This window comes from Lygodium microphyllum, chromosome 15, assembly GCF_053477565.2.
Source record: "Lygodium microphyllum isolate KBCC chromosome 15, Lygodium_microphyllum_v1.1.10, whole genome shotgun sequence".
Taxonomy (NCBI): Eukaryota; Viridiplantae; Streptophyta; class Polypodiopsida; order Schizaeales; family Lygodiaceae; genus Lygodium; species Lygodium microphyllum.
Window position 1 is genome coordinate 9,061,502 of NC_141149.1, and position 26,386 is coordinate 9,087,887.

General features: G+C 40.5%; 2 pseudogenes; both read right to left on the reverse strand.

Annotated features, from left to right (window-relative positions):
• Window positions 1–24,040: 24,040 nt before the first annotated feature.
• On the reverse strand, window positions 24,041–24,448 carry LOC148024255 (chromatin structure-remodeling complex protein BSH pseudogene; annotated as a pseudogene).
• A 718-nt stretch (window positions 24,449–25,166) lies between these two features.
• LOC148024256 (RNA pseudouridine synthase 7-like) lies at window positions 25,167–25,849 on the reverse strand (annotated as a pseudogene).
• Between the last annotated feature and the right edge of the window lie 537 nt (window positions 25,850–26,386).

Here is a 26,386-nt window from a genome sequence, read left to right on the forward strand (position 1 = left end):
ACAGGTGCTATGCATCCAGGGTTTCTTATTCCGATACCATGATCGTCATGCACATGCAAAAGTGAATGATTCCTAAAGTACTCAAACATCATTTTCAAATCAGCAACATGCTTGTGCATAATCAGGCTTTTCAATTGTATTTACTAACCCGTGTTGCAGCGATGAAAGGATAGCACCGAGATAACACTCGTGCTGCTATCCTCTTAATGAACATACTATGAAACTTTATGACATGATGTGCATCAGAAGATCAGCAACAATCACCACGCAAATCACACCATTCAAACCTCCCAAGCCTCCCAAACCCTACGTTTAGGTATTACTTTCGTTGCACAGGTGTAAAGGTTCATTTTGTCATATTTTGATGTTTTGAAGTGGGTTGACTTGGTGGAAGAGAGGAAGAACTTCCGCTTCCTCCTGCACCTAAAGGACTATGTGCAGCAGTTGGGTTACTAAGACCACTTCCTCCTATGCATATTGGGCTACTCCTTTGAGGAGAGTAACGACTTACGATCTCCAACCGCCGTCTAGCCCTCTCAGCACGTTCTTCTTTTTGTATTTCGGCTTGACAATCCTTGTCAAAGGAAATAAACCAGGTTTTTTGGTCCCTAAAAACTCTAGATTCGAGGACCACCACTTGCCGGCACTAGCTATGGCACTAGCCGGACCTCATGCTCATAACAGACAAGCACACCCTCGCGGCCTTGTGGACCAGGAGCGTCAGTCTGCTGCTAAAGGACAAACTGCCCTAAAGCCTAATCTATGCATTTATAGTTTTATAGTTTTGTAGTCCAACGTTTCCCTTTCTATAAACTCCATAGAGGGAGAACCCATACACATTAGCAATAAATACCACGATCATCACATACATGGGAGGCAACCTCTCGGTAAGACACACCACAGCCCCACAGTAGCTCTCCTACATTGCAGGGATTAGGCCCTTGATGCAGTGCTTAACATATAAAACAAACCAAAAAATACCACTCTTCCATTTCAAACGTCTCCAAGAGATATACCATGTTTCCTTACCAAATAATCCCACAAGAAACGAACGTCTATCCTATGGCTTAGGATGCCTCTCCACACTCTCAACATGGGTCATTGTCATTGAAAACAGGTGCTATGCATCTAGGTTTTCTCATTCCGATACCATGATCGTCATGCACATGCAAAAGTGAATGATTCCTAAAGTACTCAAACATCATTTTCAAATCAGCAACATGCTTGTGCATAATCAGGCTTTTAATTGTATTTACTAACCCGTGTTGCAGCGATGAAAGGATAGCACCGAGATAACACTCGTGGTGCTATCCTCTTAATGAACATACCACGAAAGTCTATGACATGATGTGCATCATAAAATCAGCAACAATCAGCATGCAAATCACACCATTCAAACCTCCCAAACCCTACGTTTAGGTATTACTTTCCTTGCATAGGTGTAAAGGTTCATTTTGTCATGTTTTGATGTTTTGAAGTGGGTTGACTTGGTGGAAGAGAGGAAGAACTTCCGCTTCCTCCTGCACCTAAAGGACTATGTGCAGCAATTGGGTTACTAAGACCACTGCCTCCTATGCATATTGGGCTACTCCTTTGAGGAGAGTAAGGACTCACGATCTCCGACCGCCGTCTAGCCCTCTCAGCACGTGTTGTATTCAAACCTCCCAAACCTCCCAAACCCTACGTTTAGGTATTACTTTCGTTGCAGAGGTGTAAAGGTTCATTTTGTCATGTTTTGATGTTTTGAAGTGGGTTGACTTGGTGGAAGAGAGGAAGAACTTCCGCTTCCTCTTGCACCTAAAGGACTATGTGCAGCATTTGGGTTGCTAAGACCACTGCCTCCTATGCATATTGGGCTACTCCTTTGAGGAGAGTAACGACTTACGATCTCCAACTGCCATCTAGCCCTCTCAGCACGTTCTTCTTTTTGTATTTCGGCTTGAAGATCCTTGTCAACGGAAATAAACCAGCTTTTTGGTCCCTAAAAACCCTAGATTCGAGGACCACCACTTGCCGGCACTAGCTATGGCACTAGCCGGACCTAATGCTCATAACAGACAAGCACACCCTCGCGGCCTTGTGGACCAGGAGCGTCAGTCTGCTGCTAAAGGACAAACTGCCCTAAAGCCTAATCTATGCATTTATAGTTTTATAGTTCTCTAGTCCAACGTTTCCCTTTCTATAAACTCCATAGAGGGAGAACCCATACACATTAGCAATAAATACCACGATCATCACATACATGGGAGGCAACCTCTCGGTAAGAAACACCACAGCCCCACAGCAGCTCTCCTACATTGCAGGGATTAGCCCCTTGATGCACTGCTCAACATATAAAACAAACAAAAAAACGCCACTCTTCCATTTCAAACGTCTCTAAGAGATATACCATGTATTCTTACCAAAGAAACCCACAAGAAACGAACGTCTATGCTATGACTTAGGATGCCTCTCCACACTCTCAACATGGGTCATTGTCATTGAAAACAGGTGCTATGCATCCAGGTTTTCTTATTCCGATACCATGATCGTCATGCACATGCAAAAGTGAATGATTCCTAAAGTACTCAAACATCATTTTCAAATCAGCAACATGCTTGTCCATAATCAGGATTCTCAATTGTATTTACTAACCCGTGTTGCACCGATGAAAGGATAGCACCGAGATAACACTCGTGCTGCTATCCTCTTAATGAACATACCACGAAACTCCATGACATGATGTGCATCAGAAAATCAGCAACAATCAGCACGCAAATCACACCATTCAAACCTGCCAAACCTCCCAAACCCTACGTTTAGGTATTACTTTCGTTGCACAGGTGTAAAGGTTCATTTTGTCATGTTTTGATGTTTTGAAGTGGGTTGACTTGGTGGAAGAGAGGAAGAACTTCCGCTTCCTCCTGCACCTAAAGGACTATGTGCAGCAGTTGGGTTACTAAGACCACTACCTCCTATTCATATTGGGCTACTCCTTTGAGGAGAGTAACGACTTACGATCTCCAACCGCCGTCTAGCCCTCTCAGCACATTCTTCTTTTTGTATTTCAGCTTGACGATCCTTGTCAAAGGAAATAAACCAGCTTTTTGGTCCTTAAAAACCCTAGATTCGAGGACCACCACTTGCCGGCACTAGCTATGGCACTAGCTGGACCTCATGCTCATAACAGACAAGCACACCCTCGCGGCCTTGTGGACTAGGAGCGTTAGTCTGCTGCTAAAGGACAAACTGCCCTAAAGCCTAATCTATGCATTTATAGTTTTATAGTTCTCTAGTCCAACGTTTCCCATTCTATAAACTCCATAGAGGGAGAACCCATACACATTAGCAATAAATACCACGATCATCACATACATGGGAGGCAACCTCTCGGTAAGAAACACCACAGCCCCACAGCAGCTCTCCTACATTGCAGGGATTAGCCCCTTGATGCACTGCTCAACATATAAAACAAACGAAAAAATGCCACTCTTCCATTTCAAACGTCTCCAAGAGATATACCATGTTTCCTTACCAAATAATCCCATAAGAAATGAACGTCTATTCTATGGCTTAGGATGCCTCTCCACACTCTCAACATGGGTCATTGTCATTGAAAACAGGTGCTATGCATCCAGGTTTTCTTATTCCGATACCATGATCGTCATGCACATGCAAAAGTGAATGATTCCTAAAGTACTCAAACATCATTTTCAAATCAGCAACATGCTTGTGCATAATCAGGCTTTTCAATTGTATTTACTAACCCGTGTTGTAGCGATGAAAGGATAGCACCGAGATAACAATCGTGCTGCTATCCTCTTAATGAACATACCATGAAACTCTATGATATGATGTGCATCAGAAAATCAGCAACAATCAGCACGCAAATCACACCATTCAAACCTCCCAAATCTCCCAAACCCTATGTTTAGGTATTACTTTCATTGCACAGGTGTTAAGGTTCATTTTGTCATGTTTTGATGTTTTGAAGGGGGTTGACTTGGTGGAAGAGAGGAAGAACTTCCGCTTCCTCTTGCACCTAAAGGACTATGTGCAGCATTTGGGTTGCTAAGACCACTGCCTCCTATGCATATTGGGCTACTCCTTTGAGGAGAGTAACGACTTACGATCTCCAACCGCCATCTAGCCCTCTCAGCACGTTCTTCTTTTTGTATTTCGGCTTGAAGATCCTTGTCAACGGAAATAAACCAGCTTTTTGGTCCCTAAAAACCCTAGATTCGAGGACCACCACTTGCCGGCACTAGCTATGGCACTAGCCGGACCTAATGCTCATAACAGACAAGCACACCCTCGCGGCCTTGTGGACCAGGGGCGTCAGTCTGCTGCTAAAGGACAAACTGCCCTAAAGCCTAATCTATGCATTTATAGTTTTATAGTTCTCTAGTCCAACGTTTCCCTTTCTATAAACTCCATAGAGGGAGAACCCATACACATTAGCAATAAATACCACGATCATCACATACATGGGAGGCAACCTCTCGGTAAGAAACACCACAGCCCCACAGCAGCTCTCCTACATTGCAGGGATTAGCCCCTTGATGCACTGCTCAACATATAAAACAAACAAAAAAACGCCACTCTTCCATTTCAAACGTCTCTAAGAGATATACCATGTATTCTTACCAAAGAATCCCACAAGAAACGAACGTCTATGCTATGACTTAGGATGCCTCTCCACACTCTCAACATGGGTCATTGTCATTGAAAACAGGTGCTATGCATCCAGGTTTTCTTATTCCGATACCATGATCGTCATGCACATGCAAAAGTGAATGATTCCTAAAGTACTCAAACATCATTTTCAAATCAGCAACATGCTTGTCCATAATCAGGATTCTCAATTGTATTTACTAACCCGTGTTGCACCGATGAAAGGATAGCACCGAGATAACACTCGTGCTGCTATCCTCTTAATGAACATACCACGAAACTCCATGACATGATGTGCATCAGAAAATCAGCAACAATCAGCACGCAAATCACACCATTCAAACCTCCCAAACCTCCCAAACCCTACGTTTAGGTATTACTTTCGTTGCACAGGTGTAAAGGTTCATTTTGTCATGTTTTGATGTTTTGAAGTGGGTTGACTTGGTGGAAGAGAGGAAGAACTTCCGCTTCCTCCTGCACCTAAAGGACTATGTGCAGCAGTTGGGTTACTAAGACCACTACCTCCTATTCATATTGGGCTACTCCTTTGAGGAGAGTAACGACTTACGATCTCCAACCGCCGTCTAGCCCTCTCAGCACGTTCTTCTTTTTGTCGTTCGGCTTGACGATCCTTGTCAAAGGAAATAAACCAGCTTTTTGGTCCTTAAAAACCCTAGATTCGAGGACCACCACTTGCCGGCACTAGCTATGGCACTAGCTGGACCTCATGCTCATAAGAGACAAGCACACCCTCGCGGCCTTGTGGACTAGGAGCGTTAGTCTGCTGCTAAAGGACAAACTGCCCTAAAGCCTAATCTATGCATTTATAGTTTTATAGTTCTCTAGTCCAACGTTTCCCTTTCTATAAACTCCATAGAGGGAGAACCCATACACATTAGCAATAAATACCACGATCATCACATACATGGGAGGCAACCTCTCGGTAAGAAACACCACAGCCCCACAGCAGCTCTCCTACATTGCAGGGATTAGCCCCTTGATGCACTGCTCAACATATAAAACAAACGAAAAAATGCCACTCTTCCATTTCAAACGTCTCCAAGAGATATACCATGTTTCCTTACCAAATAATCCCATAAGAAATGAACGTCTATTCTATGGCTTAGGATGCCTCTCCACACTCTCAACATGGGTCATTGTCATTGAAAACAGGTGCTATGCATCCAGGTTTTCTTATTCCGATACCATGATCGTCATGCACATGCAAAAGTGAATGATTCCTAAAGTACTCAAACATCATTTTCAAATCAGCAACATGCTTGTGCATAATCAGGCTTTTCAATTGTATTTACTAACCCGTGTTGTAGCGATGAAAGGATAGCACCGAGATAACAATCGTGCTGCTATCCTCTTAATGAACATACCATGAAACTCTATGATATGATGTGCATCAGAAAATCAGCAACAATCAGCACGCAAATCACACCATTCAAACCTCCCAAATCTCCCAAACCCTACGTTTAGGTATTACTTTCATTGCACAGGTGTTAAGGTTCATTTTGTCATGTTTTGATGTTTTGAAGGGGGTTGACTTGGTGGAAGAGAGGAAGAACTTCCGCTTTCTCCTGCACCTAAAGGACTATGTGCAGCATTTGGGTTACTAAGACCACTGCCTCCTATGCATATTGGGCTACTCCTTTGAGGAGAGTAATGACTTACGATCTCCAACCGCCGTCTAGCCCTCTCAGCACATTCTTCTTTTTGTATTTCGGATTGAAGATCCTTGTCAAAGGAAATAAACTAGGTTTTTGGTCCCTAAAAACCCTAGATTCGAGGACCACCACTTGCCGGCACTAGCCGGACCTCATGCTCATAACAGACAAGCACACCCTCGCGGCCTTGTGGACCAGGAGCGTCAGTCTGCTGCTAAAGGACAAACTGCCCTAAAGCCTAATCTATGCATTTATAGTTTTATAGTTTTGTAGTCCAACGTTTCCCTTTCTATAAACTCCATAGAGGGAGAACCCATACACATTAGCAATAAATACCGCGATCATCACATACATGGGAGGCAACCTCTCGGTAAGAAACACCACAGTCCCACAGCAGCTCTCCTACATTGCAGGGATTAGCCCCTTGATGCACTGCTCAACATATAAAACAAACAAAAAAACGCCACTCTTCCATTTCAAACGTCTCCAAGAGATATACCATGTTTCCTTACCAAATAATCCCACAAGAAACGAATGTCTATCCTATGGCTTAGGATGCCTCTCCACACTCTCAACATGGGTCATTGTCATTGAAAACAGGTGCTATGCATCTAGGTTTTCTTATTCCGACACCATGATCGTCATGCACATGCAAAAGTGAATGATTCCTAAAGTACTCAAACATCATTTTCAAATCAGCAACATGCTTGTGCATAATCAGGCTTTTCAATTGTATTTACTAACCCGTGTCGCAGCGATGAAAGGATAGCACCGAGATAACACTCGTGCTGGTATCCTCTTAATGAAAATACCACGAAACTCTATGACATGATGTGCATCAGAAAATCAGCAACGATCAGCACGCAAATCACACCATTCAAATCTCCCAAACCCTTACGTTTAGGTATTGCTTTCGTTGCACAGGTGTAAAGGTTCATTTTGTCACATTTTAATGTATAAAAAACAATAAATCAGAAAATTTGACAAAGAGATAGGGCAAACTAAGGCTAAACCTCATGCTTTGCCACTACCACACATCCACAAACATTTATCATATTTTTCTTTATTTTTCCAAGATGTATTTTTATTTTTTTTCTTATTTTTCCATTTTCTTTTATTTATTTGGCAATAAAATATGCTATTTTCTGGTTTTTCTTATTCCAATCACTTCATCATACTAACATTCAATTTATCTTTCATATTCCCCCCATGGGAACATATTTTTTCCACCTGAAATGGAAAAACTACAATTTTGCCACTTAAAAACTGCATTTTGGGTTTATGGGAATTAAATGAAGCATATAACACATTAAAAAATCAGAATTTTCTGATACACAATACTTACTCATGATGCAAATAGCCCACAAACAAATTTTCATCCAATAAGAACATAATTATAATCATAAACTACCAAAAATCCTTCATTTTCTTCATAAAAATGGTCATACTGTGTTTTCACGTAACTCGAGACACCTTGAATGACTTCATAACCAGCAAACAGAGCCTCCATTTCTCTCAATCCAATGTTGTACTTCAATCTTCAGCATCTCTTTCAATCTTCATCATCACTTTCTTCATTCTCCTTCCCCGATTCCTCCTTCAAGATAGTACACATGAACAGCCCATAGAGAAGAGAGAGAGGGAGAAGAGAGAAAGACTAGAATATGTTCTCTTCATTCAGTCCACCATTCCACACGCGAAGGGTGGTGATAAGACTAGCAAAGAGAGAGAAGTCAAGCCTCATTGTCGGTTCTATGGGGTACTCACAGCCTATCATCATGATGATCATGGAGGAGGGCGCAAATTTCGGTCGTGCTGCACGTCGCCATATCTCTTCTTCTCTCTCCATGATTTTCTTCAAATTTTCGGGGGGGGGGGGGGGGGAGGGGGCAGGGGGGTGTAAAAACTCCAAAGGGCACCCCCCCTTTGGACCATGTTGTGGCCACCCTTTCAAATCTTGGCCATTTTGTGGCCTTTGTCTCTGTCCACACTTCGATTCGAGCTCTGAAAAATCTTGGGCATCCGGCTTGACATCCCACATTGACTGGCAACTCCTAGCATCCCGCATAGCAGTCGAAAAAATTATCAAAAATCCACAAGTGTCGCTCGGGTGCCTTTTAAATGTTGTCTTTCACTTGGTGCTTAAAATCGTCCTAGTTGTAGCCGCCGTCTTCGATATTAAATATTTTTCCCCTAAATTCTGGATTTTTTGGCAAATTTTAGACACATCCCGGGCTCAAAACTCTACTCTAATCCATAGGCAACAATGGCTTTAGCAATTTCTATAATTACTACCCTTTTTGCATATGACTGGCAAGCATGACAACTTTTACAACAATGAGGAACATCAGCACTCAAACTAGGCCAAGTGATGCTAATAGAATTTTCCTTTTGGTAAGCTCAAAGCCAAAATGACCACCACATGCTTCCTCATGACAGTAAGATAAACAATTAGAAATCTCAGAACTATCCCATACCCTTCTCAGTACATTATCAATCCCCTTCATGTAAAATTGATCATTTATGAGCACATATGCCCTGGTCTTTCTGATAATGGCATATATCTTGTATTTATCAGCCAATGACTTTAGCTCCCCAGTTTTTCAAACCTCTTCAATCACGTGAAGAATCTCCTTGACCTCATATCTAGGATCATCCACCCTCATTATAGCAACATACTGGGAAATAGTATTTTCAGCCAATTCATGAGCTCTACGGTTGTTCTCCCTACCAATATGCCAAATTTCAAATTTTTGCAACTGTGTCATGAGGCCTTTTATCTTAAATAGCCAGTCCTTCAAAATATCTTTATTGGCTTTCCAAACATTTTGAACCTATTTGACCACCAACATAGCATCTCCTTCTACAACTATCTTCCTGTATCCTATCTGAATACACTGTTTTAGGCTAGCATGTAAACTCCCATATTCAGCTTCATTGTTACTTTGTATCTCTTTACTCTCTTAACTTCTAGAAAATTCTTCTCGATTTTCAACATCCATAAAGACAAAACCCAATCCTCCTCCCTTTTTCAACGCTCTTCTGTAAATTGCCATCAAAAAACAAGGTAGCATATTTATCCTTCATCTCCTCATGAATTTGTGGATGCGGAATCAACTTCTGTCTTATAACAACTGCACTTTCAATAGGTTCTTTATAAGTCAAGATATCAGCCAAGCTAGCTCTTACAATATCCTCCTTCAAACATGTAAATTCAAATTCTTGCAAAGCCAACAACCACTTAGTAGCTTTTGGAGCATTTTCAGCAGATTGCAAAACGTCTGGAAGCAAATAGGAAATAGTAAGTATGACAAATGGTTTTTGAATTAAGTATGATTTCCATCTTTTAACTACATATACTAGCCTCCATACCAACAATTTTTCTTCCATCCAAGATTTTTTAGTCGCTCCAAGGATCTGCTTATATAAAACACAAGCCTGATATAAGACATCCCCTTTTCCTTTTGCATTAAAATGGCTCCCATTGCATTTTTCCCAACACTAATACCAATGAAGAAAGGTTTATCCTAGTTTGGAGACATAAGAACTAGCAAAGTGCTTAACTTTTCTTGAATCTGCAAGAATGTATCCTCTTCAACTTGAGTCCAAACTAAAGGATCCCTTCAAGTTGCTTCTTGTAAAGGATATACATATTCAACCAACATATGGAATGACCTTGATAGATACCTTAACTTTTAAACAAAGCTCATCAGTTCTTTTACAATTTTTGGAGAATCCATAAGAAGTAAAGCCTCCACTTTACTAGGCTCAGGTGAAATACCATTAGCAGACCCTTCATGACCCAAGACTATCACTCTAGTTCTTACTATTTTACATTTATCAGGGTTCAATTGACCACCATCCTCATCAAGTCTGTAAAAAACTTCATCAAGTTTTTGAGAGTGTAATGCCATTGAGCTGTACACACAAAAGTCATCCATAAACACTCGCAAAGATTTTCCAATGAAAGGGGAAAATACCCAACTAACCCATCTTGAAAAGCTAGCATATGCATTCATCAGACCAAAAGGCATCACTCTATAACAGACGCATCCCTATGGGGTAATGAATGTTGTTTTCTTTTGATCTTCTTCCACTATTCTGATTTGAAAATATCAAAAGTATCCATCCATCCCGCACACTGTAAAATTCATGACCAACCATTTGATCCAAGATCTTATCTTGAAACAGAAGAGGATAGTAGTCCCTCTTAGTAGATGCTTTAAGAGGCTTGAGATAAACACATACTCTCCACTTTCCATTCTTCTTTGTTCCGATTACAACAGGAGACATCCACTTTGCATCATCAACATGATAGATAAATCCCGCAACAAGCAACTTTTGAATTTCAGCTTTAAATTCATTTCCTAAATTGTACCAAGTATCCTAAGTTTTTGAGCCACTGGTTTATACCCTTATTTCAATTTGATATGGTGCATAATGCTATTAGTACAGGCATAACATGGAAATCCAAACATTCTCTTTGACCTCCTGTTACCGTGTTTCCCACAGCACAGAGGAGCGGAAAATGAAAAAAAAAAGGAAATAGCAAAAAAGGCACATGATAAAAGTAGAAAAAGGCGCCTTGACTGGTAACCAGACCCTCAAAAATGTAAATGTTTGAGCACGACCCTCAGAAAGCCTCGGTGTCGCCCTGAGACAATAAAAGAGTCAAAGGGCGTTCCATTAAAATGTGGGAGTGCACCCGAATCTTTGTAAAAGAGTGCCAAGCTCACTCCTGTGCAAAGTGTACGCATTAGTTGGGAATAGGATAAATTAGAATGGTGGGAAATGGGAAAAAGGGCCTAGGCTACGACCGGCCATGTAAAAAAGGGAAAAGGGGATGACCGCCCAAAAAGGATTTAGGGCTTTGTATATAAAGTTGGAAAGGGAATGAGAAGCTCATTCTTTGGTGTGTGGCCAAAAGTAGCTCTCCTCTTCTTCTTCTTCTTCTTCTTCTTCTTCTTCTTCTTCTTCTTCTTGCTTGCTTGAGCTTGTGCTTGAGAGAGGGAGTGTGAGAGTGTGAGGGAGTGAGTGTGTGAGGGTGAGGGACCGTGGAGAGGAGAAGCTCTCCATCTTCTCCTCTCTTCTTCTCCTATCTTCTCTTCTCTTGTCTTGCTCGCGGCAATGGAGCTTGGAGTGTGGAGCTTGGGGATGGTGCTTGCTTGAAGCTTGCACTTGGATCATGGAGCTATCAGAGTGCGCGAGAGAGGAGGTAACTCAATCGGCATGGAGGTAAGCTCACTACACCCGTGGATATGGATGGTGCTTCGGCTATGTGAGAGGTAGCCATTAGTGCTCGGCTTGGAATGCTTGAACAATAAGTGGCCCGTGGGTCTTGGCGGTTGAGCGAAAGCTCCAACACCTCCAATGTTGATTTCCAAGTTCTCAAAGACTCCCAAGCATTTAACTTTTGAGCTATTTGCCATTTTAACCTTAAACAATGACTTCCCTATCATTTTAAGATGCATTTGCAACATTGCTTCTTCAGTGATTACACAAACTTGTGCACCACCATCAACATAAACTTGATCAATTTTCCTTCCGTGTATCCATGCGTCCATGACATGTATAATGACTTTCACATCTAATAGGTATACCACTCTAGCATGCCCAGTTTGGGTTTTTCCTTTCTTGATGCTAACCAAACCATGACATTGCCTCCTCAGAGATGAGTTCATCTACAATAGTTGGCCATATGTAACATCAACCTTTTTATCTTTTAAATCCTCAAGCAGGTTGTAAGGAGCTTGATTGAAACCCAAAGCAAAGTCTCCCATTTGAATCTTCCTTTGTTGTCTAGCTTTCCTGCTAGTTTCTAGATCAATGTATGCAACCTATTTTCCCTTTTTAATCATTGTTGCCCTTTGAGTTTCAGTTTCAGTATCCCTCTCTCTGACTCTCTTATTAGCTAGAATATCTGCATTTTCCCCATCATCAAACATGTTGGTTTTGATCAAATTCATACCTCATGTGCCTTCATTAGGTCTTATTTTCAACTATTGCCTAGCTGCTTCAAATGGCCTTTGTTCTTATTGAGGCCTAGCATCTTGCCTAGCATTCCCTTGTGGCATGGGATACATATCCCTTCATGTTCTTCTTGGATAAGGGCAATTAGGAGCAATATGACCTCTCTCCTTGCAATAAATCATTCAAAGTTTTCCCATCTATTTCTTGGAGGTCCTCTAAAATTAGCTTGCATTTGAGGCTTTCTTGCATGCAACAGGCTCATATTCAAATTCAGATTTGCCAATTGTTCATGTAGTTTACTAATCACATCATCATCAAGTTTCCTATGGCCATGTTGAGTTCCATTCTCCACTCTTTCAAATACCCCATGAAGATTCACAGCTTGCTATCTTGCATTTCCTGTAGCAGTGTCAACCTGATTAGGCCGTAAAAGTGCATGCACAGCAATACCTCTTGATTGATCTGATCTCAATTGTAATTGCCTTTGCTTTTCTTTGACAATTTTGACTGCATCTTCTTACATATCAGGGTCTTTGATCAGAATCTTTTCTCTAATTTCAGGTTTGAGCAATGAAAAAAACTTGTCCCTTTTCAAGAACATCATGGGAGGTCACTCCATACTCTATGCAATATCTATCCATTTTGCTTTAAATCTCACAATACATTTAGACACTTCCTCATTTTCTCCATGAAACATCCTTTCCAAAGATTTCCATAAACTCTCAGGAGTTTGCTTAGTTGCAAACCTTGTAAGGAACTCATTTTTAACTTCATTCCAATTTGCCCTTGCCTCTTTATTCAATAAGTTTTACCATAATCTTGCACAACCTTCAAGCAGCATGCTCATCATTCGAAGCTTATCTACATTAGTGTCCCTTCGATCTTGGTAACCCAACCACTACAATCTCTTGATAAAATGATTAGCATCCTCATTTTCAATACCATAGAAGGGTTCGTATCCAAAAGCCACCATGCTTGAGTTTGTGTACAGGTTGGTTTCCAAATCTTACACTTTCCAATTGAAAAGATCAGCAAGAGATCTTCAATACAGGAGATCCTCAATGGGGGCACCAATCTATGGTAGGAAAATTGGGTAGTTGGTGGCCTCTAACAACCCCCAAGACAACTCCATAGGATAAATACCGAGAATCTCACATCAACCAAATCCACAAGACGGCACCACTGAACACATGATAAAATTTTTTTGATCACTCACTCCTCATTGAGACTTCAACTCAACAACTTGAGTAGTGTAAACCTTCAAGCTTAGAATTACCATTTTTAGAGAGAATCTGATGCTGAAACAAACGTGGTAGAGACTTTGACAAGGAGCTTTCAGATTCACACAACTCTAATTTTTAGGAATGGCAACCCCACGTAGCAAACCACCCATAAAGCATGATTGCTTCAAGAAGTACAAAATTAGTTGTAGACCCTCTCTGTGCTTCTTTCCTCATAGCACACATAAATACAATCCAAAGACATAGGTACTCAAAGCTTTAGACATCCAACATTCATGCCAACTCAGTTGCTATAAGCATTTCACTGCTATGGATATTTCATTATTGAATTAAAAAAAGTCTACAATAATATTGCAATGGATAATCATGATGAATTTCATGAGAAACCAAGTTGGTGACATAGCTACTGTCTAATTCACTTGTTTCCTCATAGAGCACTAAAATTGCCTCATGGAGTATTACATAGAATAGTTCATAACTTTATAACTAGACCTCGGATTGCCAAGCTTCAAAAAGGAAAGTTATAGCTCTCTTTCCAATCTATAATTCTTCAGAACAACTCAAAGTCAAATTCCTTGATCTGCTACACTGAAACAACTCTGCACAATTTGCAATTCTAAATTCATGCATGCTCTATACAACAAACACAACTTTTCTATTTCAAAAGCACAATCTTGCATTGATGAAGAGTTGTGGGAGCTTTGAACTTTACAAACTATGATCCATTATTTTCTTGGCTGCAAGTCCTTTTAGATTTCAAGTAACTTGAGTCCGTGCATTCAACACCTGACCATAATACATATTTCTTGCTACGTACCATGTTTTAGATGTAGAGACCCTTCACTTCCATTCTTCTCTATTGATGGGAAGCTTCACTCAACAACTAACATGCATCACTCTTAACATGATGAAGATCAACCCTCTGTTGTCTTAAAGAATCCTATTACCATCATCTGAAAGCTGAGAACTCGCATCAGCCCACTGACTTTAGTAACCCTGCCATCCTGCTCCACAGATTCAATAACTTCATCTTTACAGTCTCTTTCTTCTGTCAATTTGTTCTTCTTCTTCTGAGCTTTAGATTTCTCCCTTCTTCAGCCCCTACAAGCTTCTTCTTCTCCCCCCTCTCTCTCTCTCTCTCTCTCTCTCTCTCTCTCTCTCTCGCTGATTGTCTTGTGTTGAACACTTCTCTTCTCTTATTTTTTTCCTTTCAAAAAAAATCCTCATGTTTTTTGTTTTCTCCCTATTTTTCCAAGTTTCCCCTTGCTTCCCCTTAGTTGTTAGATGGCAAACACGTACCTCTGGATTTGCTCTAGTGCTTGCCTCTTGATTGTGTCATTCATTAGGGAGTTGGCTCTAGCCAATTGGTCTGTAGTCAACATAATAGAATCAGAGGGGCCTTCATTCGTTGTGGGACTCTCTAGCCAAAGTTTCTTCTACTTCCTTCTTTTCTACGTCTCTGAATTCAGTCTTCCAACCACTACAAAGGGGGAGATATTCCATTCTGAAGGTATCAAAACTCATTCTTTTGAGAATCGTTGTTGTGTCATCATCATAATAATGCCAGCTTCTGATGGTTTCAATAGTGTATGTTGTGAAGAACATTCTATCTACCAACTTCAAGTGGGTTGCTAATTGGAAAAATAAGAGACTGTACATACACCATGTGTTGAGATATCCAGCTCCACTCCTGATATGCTAGGGTGACCGTTGTGCATTTATGTCACCGACTTGTTAGCTGCAGAAGTGGTTGGTACACTGCCCATGAATAATAGCTAGATGATAGCTATCCGTATCTACTCTAGTTTGTGGCTCAGTTAGTATGCCACCTTAGTTAGGTGAGTTTGGTTTGAGACCCTTATATAGGATTCTTCTATTTCTCTGTACTTGAGTTATTTTGGCTTACACAACTAAGAAGAGAAACTTTGTTTTCAGCCTCCACCTGTGTGTATATTCCCCCATTGTGCAAGTAAGAAAGCTACAAGTGAGACTCCTTCCTTCTCTCTCACAATCATGACATGGTATCAAAGCCTGGTTCGTGGTAAGGAGCTCAAGAAAGCAAACCAAGTTCGCAGTGTTCTGGTAAGAGGACCAGTGTTGCTTTCATTTTTCAAGTTTGGGAGCAAGTCTCTGCAGGTAGCAGAGTCGGAAAGTGCAAGAGTGTAGTGTCTCAGATTGAAACGCCCTTTGCGGTGTAGCAAGACGGTAGTATATGCTGCGGGGGAAGGCTTTGGCCCTTAGTTGCCCTGTTTTTTTGATTCGAGGCCATTTCGGGGCCTGTTTTGGAGGTGGAAGTTTTTCACACACACTCAGGAAAAGGCCCTGTTTTTTGCTGTGCGACCACTGTTCTACAAGTCGATGAAAAGTTACTGTAGAAATTGCATCATATGCATGTGTGCAGAGACATTGGGAGTTACAGAATCATCCTTGTTGCCTGCTGATGCAAAATCATCACTAGGAAGTGACTGTGTGGTCAAATACCACTTTTGTCAGTTTTGCAAATTTGCCCTTGTGAGGCTGAAGCTGTGTTTTTTGCAATGACAGAATTCTTTGCAGTGTTCTGTAATGGCGTTTGATTCTCTTTCACAGATTGTCACTGAAAATCTTGACAAGAAAAACTTCCAAGCATGGAAGTTTAGAATGACAAATTTCCTTATGGGAAAAGGATATTGGAAATTTGTTGCAGGAAATGAAAAAGAACCAGTTCTTCCTGATGTTCCCAATCAACAGCAAATGCGGGCATTTAAAGGATGGCATGAGAGAGTCAGAAATGTTATGTACTGGCTATCTATTAGTATTTCAGACTCTATGATTATGCATACTCAGGATGCAAGTACGCCAAAGGAGGCATGGGATACTCTGTCAAAAATGTATAGCACAAATATACAAGCCAGGAAAATGTAGCTCAAGCAAGAGTTGCACAATGTGCAAAGAGAAAGTATGAGCATCAATGACTACCACATGAAGGTGAAGAAGATTGTAGATGCACTTACTTCCATTGGGTCACCAGTGGAAGATGATGATTTAGTTTCTGTGACCTTGAATGGTCTAGGAAAGGATTATGCACAGTTCCGAACATCCATTTCCGTCCGTGAAAGATTTCCTGATTTTGAGGAGTTGATTGCTCTTCTAATTTCTAAGGAGCAAAGAAATGGTGGTGCATCTTCTTCAGGAGGAACTTCAAAAGAAGTTGTCTTCTACTCAAATCTTGGAAGAGGTAGAGGCAGAGGTAGAGGAGGTTGATCTGGAGGCCGTGGTAGAAATCACAATATGCAGCAAACTCAAGAAAACCAGTCCTATGGAGGAGGATGTGGTAACTCTAGAGGCAGGGGAGCCAAAGAGGTCGTGGTGGATGGCAAAGAGGCCAAAATGCAAATAGCAATGTTGAATGCTACTACTGTGGTAAAATGGGTCATATGGCTAAAGACTGCTATAAAAAGCAGAATGGCATCATGAATGAAAAATTGTAACAAGGGAATTATGCATCTTCTAGTAGACAGAGTGATGACAGAAATGAGCATTTGTTTATGGTGCAGCACATGACCAATTCTATGACAAGTGCAGAAGAAAGCAACGATGTGTGGTATGTTGACTCAGGTACATCAAACCACATGACAGGTCATGCATAATGGATGCAGGATGCAAGGAAAATGGAAAAACCAAGATTTATGGAGATTGGTGATGATATTGCACATCCTATTGTGCAAATTGGAAAAATTCATTTGTCTATGCAGGATGGGAAAAAGAAATACCTGTCGGATGTATTTCATGTCCTGAATATCACCAAGAACCTGGTTTCTGTTGGTCAAATGGTTGAGCAGGGCTTGTAGGTCAGATTTAATTCTCATGGATGCTTTGTTGAGGATATGAAAAATAAAGGTCGCTTGATAGCAAAAGAAAATAAGAAAGGCAGAATGTTTACGTTGGAAGCAGATATGCCTGAATTGAGTGCAGCAATGTTTGCACATGGGATCGGTGTAGTTGCAGATATTGATATCTAGCATAAACGCATTGGTCATGTTAATGTATAGTGACTTAAATCAATCCAAGCCTAAAATATTGTTGCAGGATTGCCAAATTCAAGGTTGCAGAAATGCATAAGGTATGTGAAGCCTGTCAATTTGGAAAACAGACAAGGAAACCATTTCCTAGACATCTTCAAGAGAGTAAGAAGCCATTGGAATTAATTCACTCTGATGTGTGGACTATTAAAGCTGCATCTATTGGAGGCTGTCATTATTTTGTCACTTTTATTGATGATTATAGCAGAAAAGTTTGGGTGTATTTTATGAAAAAGAAAAGTGAAGTGTTTGGGCATTTCAAAACTCTTAAAGCTATGGTTGAAAAAGAAACAGGCCTGCAAATAAAATGCCTAAGGTCAGATGGAGGGAGAGAGTACCTCTCAAATGAGTTTGCAAGGTTCCTACAGGAGCATGGGATAAAGCAACAATATTCATGCAGTCATACCCCACAACAAAATGGAATTGCAGAAAGGAAAAATAGGCATATTGGAGAGGTATCTCGTGCCAGGCTCAACGAAAAAGACTTGCCAGATTTTTACTAGGCTGAAGCAGTTGCTACAGCAGTCTACATAATGAACAGGACTCCCACTGCAGCAATACATGGGATGACTCCAGAGGAGAGGTATACTGGTAGGAAACCAGATATTTCTCATTTGAAATTTTTTGGTTGCATTGTTTATGTCCATGTGCCAGATGAGTAAGCATGCCATGGGAAAAAAAAAATAGGAGAAAGACATGGATGAAGAGATGGATGCCTTGGAAGGAAATGCTACATGGGAATTGGTACCTTTATCTAAAGATAAGAATGCAATTGGTTGTAAGTGGGTTTATAAGGTGAAGCACAATGCAGATGGTTCCGTGAATATATACAAGGCAAGATTAGTAGTCAAGGGGTATGCACAAACATATGGCATTGATTATGAAGAAACATTCAGTTCGGTTGCAAGGATGGTAACCGTAAGAGCAGTCATTGCTATGGCTGCATCAAAGGGATGGTCTTTACATCAGATGGATGTAAAGAATGCCTTCTTGCATGGCGATTTGCAAGAAGAGTCTATATGGAGCAGCCACCAGGTTATGTGCATGGTGTTCATCCTGAGTTTGTTTGCAGGTTGAAGAAAGCCTTGTATGGCTTGAAGCAAGCACCTAGAGCATGGTTTGACAAGATAGGATAGTATCTTGTCACTATTGGCTTTCAAATTTCCAAGGCAGATTTCTCACTTTATGTGAGAAAAACAGAGAAATGTATTATGCTGCTTGTCATTTATGTTGATGATTTGATAATCACAGGTGATAGTGATGAAGATATCCTTCATGTGAAAATGCTATTGAAGTAAAAGTTTAAGATGAAGGATTTGGGAGAGCTGCGTTATTTCTTGGGCATTGAGGTGATTAGATCACCAAGTGGGATACGGCTCTTGCAGAGGCAGTATGGATTGGACATGCTGCCCAAATATGAGATGACAGGCTGTAAGCCTATTTCAGTTCCCTTTGGAGCAGAATGTGAAGCTGAGCGCAAATGCAAGTGAGCTTCTGGAAGACCCTACTATGTACAAACGCATAGTAGGAAGTTTGATTTATATGACTATTACTAGGCCAGATTTGAGCTATGCTGTTAGACTGGTAAGTCAGTTTATGCAGGCTCTAAGGAAACCACATTTGGATGCGGCTAGATGCATACTTAGGTATGTGAAGTCCACATTGCAGTATGGACTTTTTTATGAGACTAGGGTTCAGATACAGTTGCATGGATACACTGATGCTCATTGGGCTGTTAGTATTTTTGATAGACGATCTACCAGTGGATATGTGTTCTCTTTTGGGAGTGCTGCAGTCACTTGGAGCAGCAAGAAACAGCCTACATTTGCCTTGTCGAGCACAGAGGCTGAGTACAGGGGTGCAGCAATGGCTGCATGTGAGGTAGCTTAGTTGCATAAGCTACTTTATGATATGCATCAGCCTACAAATGGGCCAATTGTCATTTATTATGACAACATGAGCAGTATAAACTTGGCAAATAACCCAGTCTATCATGCTAGAACAAAGCACATAGAGGTGCATTATCAACTATGTGTGGGAGAGGGTTTTACTAGGTCTTATTGATCTAGTTTATGTCAGCACAGAGGATCAGGTAGCTGACATATTCACGAAGGCATTGGGCGCAGAGAAGCTGCGCAAGTTCAGAGACCTGCTTGGTATGTAGGAATTGGGATTGAGCTCGAGGGGGAGTGTTGAGATATCGAGCTCCACTCGTGATATGCCAGGGTGACCGTTGTGCATTTATGTCACCGACTTGTTAGCAAATGCGGTTGGTACACCACCCATGAATAATAGCTAGATGATAGCTATCCTTATCTACTCTAGTTCGTGGCTCAGTTAGTATGCCACCTTAGTTAGTTGAGTTTGGTTTGAGACCCATATATAGGGTTCTTCTATTTCTTTGTACTTGAGTTCTTTTGGCTTACATAACTAAGAAGAGAAAAACTGTTTTCAGCCTCCACCTGTGTGTGTATTCCCCCATTGTGCAAGTAAGAAAGCTACAAGTGAGACTCCTTCCTTCTCTCCCACAATCGTGACACCATGTGTCCCACGTGTCTTGGTGTTGAGCATCCATGAACAAATTGCAACTCTTTTCTTTCTTGTTTTGGTGGATCTCTAGTGACCATAACTCCTAAAGCTTATTCACGATCTCCCACCTTGCGGATGCTGTCTGGAAACTTCTCAATGAATGTCAAATATTCCATGGATGGTCATTCTCTCTGTTTCTGCAATTTAGTTTGTTCCCAAACAATTTGCCACCAAGATGCAAGTTTCTACTGCTTCAACAAAAAGAGAAAATAGTCCACCACATAGAGCCTACATCATGATGGTAATATGTTTTTTGCCATTGTGGAATGAACTTCTTGTGGAAAGTGGCTTTGATAATAAGAATCTCCAACTCTTTAGTGGAAGAAGGAACTTTGCAAACATCCATTGAATTCTTCTCTTCTTGGTAATGCTATTTCCTTCATTTTCAGCCTCTTCTGATGCTTGTTGATGGCAAGTTTCCCCAGCTATGCACCAAAAATATAGAGCCCCAAGAGAGAAACTAAGAAAAAGGGGTTTCTACTGCGAGAAAATATATCTTGTAACATCAACAAGATTTTGTTTCATTCTTTAGAGAACCACAACAAGGAAAAGAGTACCATTAGCAAAAAATCTTCATGTAGCTTCATAGAAACAATTCTCTCACGACTTTAACTTCAACAAAATCCATCATCCTCTTCGTATTATTCATAGAATTCATCCCAAAAAAGAGATTACAAAAGCGATGCCACTTTTAATGGAAAAATATCACATATAGTATTCATCTTCATTGTCTTCATAGTTCTCTCTCACATTCTCTCATAGATAGATACATTGTTTAGCATAGAATTGGCTATCTCCGACTCTCTCTTTCTCTCTCAATCAATAGTACATCATCTTCTCACTACAATACTTAATAATCACTCATAATAATTGTTCTTTGGTCATGGATGCCCCTTCCAAAATGTGTGTCTGATATGAAAGGTCACCAGAGCCACTACAGTGACTTCATAGCTCATCACTGTCACTTCACTCCAGTCTTCTCTTGAGTTTTTAGCAACTACTTCTTCCACTTTCTTGAGCTCTTTTGAACTTAAATTCACCTCTTTAAAAGGCTAGAAAACTTTACCAAAGTCACACATACATTCCACAGAACACTTACAGAGGCATACATAACAGGAACAAAGGCTCTACAGAAGCTCAATAATAGAGGGTTACAGAAGGTCAATAGAAGACATCAGAACCACATAGCTCATACTAAAACCATTCCAAACTATAAAAAACCATTCAATGAGCTTTCAAAAGACCTCAAATTCCATCAATCACTAATCCATACTTCATACAGAAGAAAAATAGAACAAAAGAAAAGCTAAACAAAACCAATCAGAACCTATCACAACATCATAGAGCCTCATATCTCTACTGAAAATTATCATAAGCTTTCAAAACATATCTCTACTGAAAATGAATGCTTATGATAATTTTCAGATCTCTAACATGTGGAGCATTCATTTTCTCCACATGTTTGAGATCTGAAAATTATCATAAGCATTATAAAAAACATATCCCTACTGAAAATTATCATAAGCATTCATTTTCTCTCAATTAAATGGCCCTACTAGAGTCAAGACCTATGTTGTCTTCTTATAGTAGATAGTATTTGTTGAGGATTCTTTTATAGGAGCCACTCTTGTGATAGATAACTAGGAGAGGGAGCTATGCATGCTTCATTATCCTTCTATTGTGCATGACCCGTAGATTTCCATTGCTACCCCACTTTTCACTTGTACCATCTCTCCCATAGGTTCCATCCCATCCCCCATCATCTCCTTTGGTGGTTTCATCTTACTCTCCATCTTTTACATGATATTGGTGATTTGGATGTGGATCTCATGGCCATTTTTTATTTAGAGGGAGATTCCTAGGACCTTGAGGAGTTTGTTTAGGAAATACAGTTTTTGTTGGTTCTTTCTTCAAGATGGTGATCTCTTTCCTTAATCATTGAGCCATCATCCAGTGCCACTCGGCCCTTGGTCTCTATTATTCCAAGGCAGGTTATGGTGCCTTCAATAGTTCTTTGCTATCATCTCACAGTTTTCTATCTCCTTCCTCTCTCCTTGCTCACTTTGCTAGTGTCAAATATAGTATATGCGTCCTTCCAATTCTACATGGTCCACCTACGAACAAAACATATCGTAAGAGTCAAGACCTTTTCCTTTTTCAATAGATCTTCATGCTATAGAATTCTAAATTTTGATTATGTACATGTCTTTGTGTATAATATCCTTCTCAATCTTTTCCATATTGAGAGTCATCTACTTTATTCTTGAGACAAATGCATATATCTACACTCAAATTGTTATAACAATTCTATAATTGTTGCTAAATCCCTTGTTAGGCTTAGCAACCTATTCCAAGAAAGTTATTTTTCTTAGCTGTTATAGAGCTACCAATATTGGGTCTCATATTGTGAGATTTTTTCTTAGGAAGAGATAGACTTCATTATATGAAGGAGATAATAGAAGAGGGTTTAGAATCAAGCTATAGACACTGACACATTGAAATCATGCTCCTAATATGATTGGATTCTAAAGAAGACTATGCATTTAGCACAAACAAAGTATGTAGCTCAGTTTGGAAGACCTATGTATAGTATATCTTTGGCTATGAACAACCCTAAAATTTTTTATAGAGCCATGTATGCTTCCATCATTCAAGAACACTATGCAAGTATATGTTGATGCTATATTGAACCTCCATCTGCATTGTATAGAATCATGAATAATGAAAAATTAAATTGGAAAAATAAATATGAATGAAAAATTTTAATTATAATTTCTCATTGAATATTATGTGTTCTATTTTTTAAACAAAAAATACATGATGATTAAGAAAAACAAGAGACCATAAACATTTTTTGAGGAGTCATGGAGCCATTTTTACTAAGAGATGCATTTGTGGATGACATGGCCTTAGAAAAATACTTCTTTTAAAAAATATTTAAAGAATTTCTAAGTAGATATATTTTTTAGTCATTTTTATTTTTGAGATATAATAAGAGGTGGCACAATTTAGGCTATGAGTAGAGGTCACACATCCTAGCTAGGGCAAATGGGTAGTAGGAGGGGATTTATTGCCACATATATAAGTGTCTAAGAACATTTTCATATATTTTATTTCATATACATGCGTTTTTTAAATTAGTCTTTTTGTTTATAAATAGATGAAAGACTATGGTTTTCTACCCACTCTTGCAGAGCTAGAGTTCATGATGTATTATGGCTCTATTGAGCTTTGTAGGTGAGACTTCCTCTATCATATCCCTTTGTAAATGCCTACATATATTTATGAATCAATGCAATTTGTTAGTAATAAGTTTATAGAGAAGAGGGAGTGGATCCAAAGAGAGAAGAGTTATTCTTATGAGAAATTAGACTCCAATACACAAGAGCATAATGATGACTCAAGGGATGACGATGGTGGTGTAGCTTGAGTCATACTTCTATTAGTTGGATATTTGGCCACTGCATGAAGCGTTGTCGTAGATTTTGTGTAAGAGCTGCTGAACACGGAGTTCAAGGTACAGCAATGAAAGTGACTAACAAGAAGAAAATTGAATTGTTGATGCCAAAGTACACTATATTTCTTGTCAAGAGTGTTACAAGAAGTTCATGATCAGGAAATTCTGGTGACAGTTACATTGAATAGAAGAATGAACATTATCTAGTAATCCAGTCAAACATGTCCCTTAGTGCAAAGATCCAACTGTTGTCCAACACTGATTTCAGATTTCAATAGCTGCTTGATACACTCTTGTTGCAGAAAATCTTGCAGAAAATCATCCTCATCTGGACCTTTATCCTTTCAATGGTTGCTTACTTTATCAGACTATGTAGAAAATGCTATTAGTAACAGCTTACAAATTCACGCCACAGGGAAAGAAGGGAAATTCAGCTTGCTCTGCTTTAATATGCATCCTCTGCGTAGCGCAGGAACTCTTCAAATAGATAACATTCATGACACCATAAATGTCAACTTCCTCCCTTCCTGAAGATATACTCTGATCTTTAATCTCATACAGTTGTTCACGAATTGCTACAGCAATAGCGGGGCCAACTTCAGGATCTTCAAGTTCAAGATCCCTGCATAAAGACCTCGCAAACTCTTCTGGATTGCTGTCAAAATTTCCAACGTCCTTTAGACAATGTACTTTCTCTCCTATGGTCATCTCAAGGCCTTCATAAGAACGGAATTCAGACACTTGTCCCTGAATTGACTGCACAATATGTGGTAAAAATGAGGCAGGAAGATTCAAATCCTTCATCGTGCACTTTGCAAAAGCTGTAACTTCATAGTCTGGATCTTCGGCATTCCACGTGAAAGAGTCCTTGTATCTTTGCCCTTCCAATTCAAATTCTTTTCCCCTTCGTATCCTGCCGAAACTGCTTAGTTATGTGCTGGAAGGACGCCGATGCACAAGTCGCACGCTTGCGGCGGCATTGATCTGGTTTGGCGAGCTCGAACGCGATTTTCTCTCCGCAGAATGAAGACTTGAAACCCAGCGGGCGGCGAGACGAGAGGGACTGCAGAGGCTCCAGTGTTCACAGGGCACCCTGGGCGGTCATCGCCATGGCCTAGCTCTCTTCCATGCTCTTCTCTCCACAAAAGTAGAATCCTTCTTCAGATGAATTGAGCTTTCTGTAATCAATGGAGATTTTTGAGAGAAGTGAAAGCGGCTGGCTTCATCCTCAGAAAAAGATCCAAACAAAAACACCTGATTAAGCACGCAGGAAGCCGCCCAATCCTAAGTGTTTCATAAAAGGAGGAATGGAGGATGCACAGAATTTGTTGAAGCTCGTCAGCTCGAGATAGAAGAGCCTGGTGAGTGAACTGTGCAGCGTGCTTTGAGCGAACAAGACCTCACCGCGAGAACAGACACCAGCCGCTAGCAAAACCCAGAAATTCATCCAGTAGCTTCCACGAATAGGGAAGGTGACAGAGAGAAGAAACGAAGAGAGAATCCCTCGATGCTCCCTCACGATTGCCTTTCTTGGAAATATTGAATTTAGATTGTCCATCTGTCCCATTTTTCTCTAACTAAATTTCTCGCTCCTCAATTGTGCTTCTTCCCTCTTTAGCATCATAGATCACAGGCACAGTCACTTCTACCTCTTTATCTGTAAAGACACCCTGCACCTTTGCAACATAGACTTTCTTCACTATCCCAGATTCTATCTCTTGGCGAAAGCGATCGGCTGTGTGAGCATTCCTTGCAAGAATAAGCAGACCAGACACCAGGCGATCAAGGCGATGGATTGGATAAAGAAGTCCAAGCAGATGCTCCGCCTGTAAAATTCCAAGGACGGTGTTCTTCCGATATTGTCCACAAGCATGAACAGGGACAGAAGGCGGTTTGCAGACAGTCACCACATCTGATCCCAACTCTAGAATATCCACTGAGCTAGCAGTCACAGGTGGCTTATGCATAGTACTGACGGGGTCTCTGCCTAAACTCGTTTGCAAAAAGATCAACAATGGTCTTCATATCCCATCTCTGTTTCACATGAGCTATAAACTCAAAGAAGTATGGCCTTACAAACCGCTTGCCGTTGTGGAAGATGAAGTCGTCCCAAGTGATAGGAGTCTCCGGATTTTCCCAGACAATGTTCCTCCCTGGTAGCTCCTCGTTGACAACAGCCATAGCCTTCCTCCTGTAGGGTCCTTTCTCCCCCAATTAGCATTGCCCCCTTCCTTCCTTTTCGTCACACGCTCCTCTTTTCCCTCCCTTCTTAGCTTTTTAAATCCCTCATTAGCGTCACTTTCGTCTAGTCTCTTTGCCAATAATGGCATGAAAATCTCTCACCAGCATTGGATAAGGATGAGATCCAATTACGGACCTTAAAATATAATGTGTAGTCTCTTCATTTGTAACCAAGTATCTTATTGATTTTGATGCCACATCTTTCAACGTACCTGTACTAAACTGGACAGCACGTACCTCAACTCCAAAAAGTCTCATTCTGAATACTTTAAGAGCCTGTCGTTCCATATCTTTGGCGCCCATGTAAACAACACATTGTAACCCAAAACAAGCACACACTGTAACAGTGATAACTCCATGCTTCTCATAGCACATTTCAATGCTTAGCCTCCTTCTTTCCAACTCCTGGATGTGGAGGGTTGTTATCATTAGGTATTTTTGATGTAGCTGGAGAAGGAGAAGACAAGGTCCTAACATGTTCACCAGCATCAGTTGTGCTTT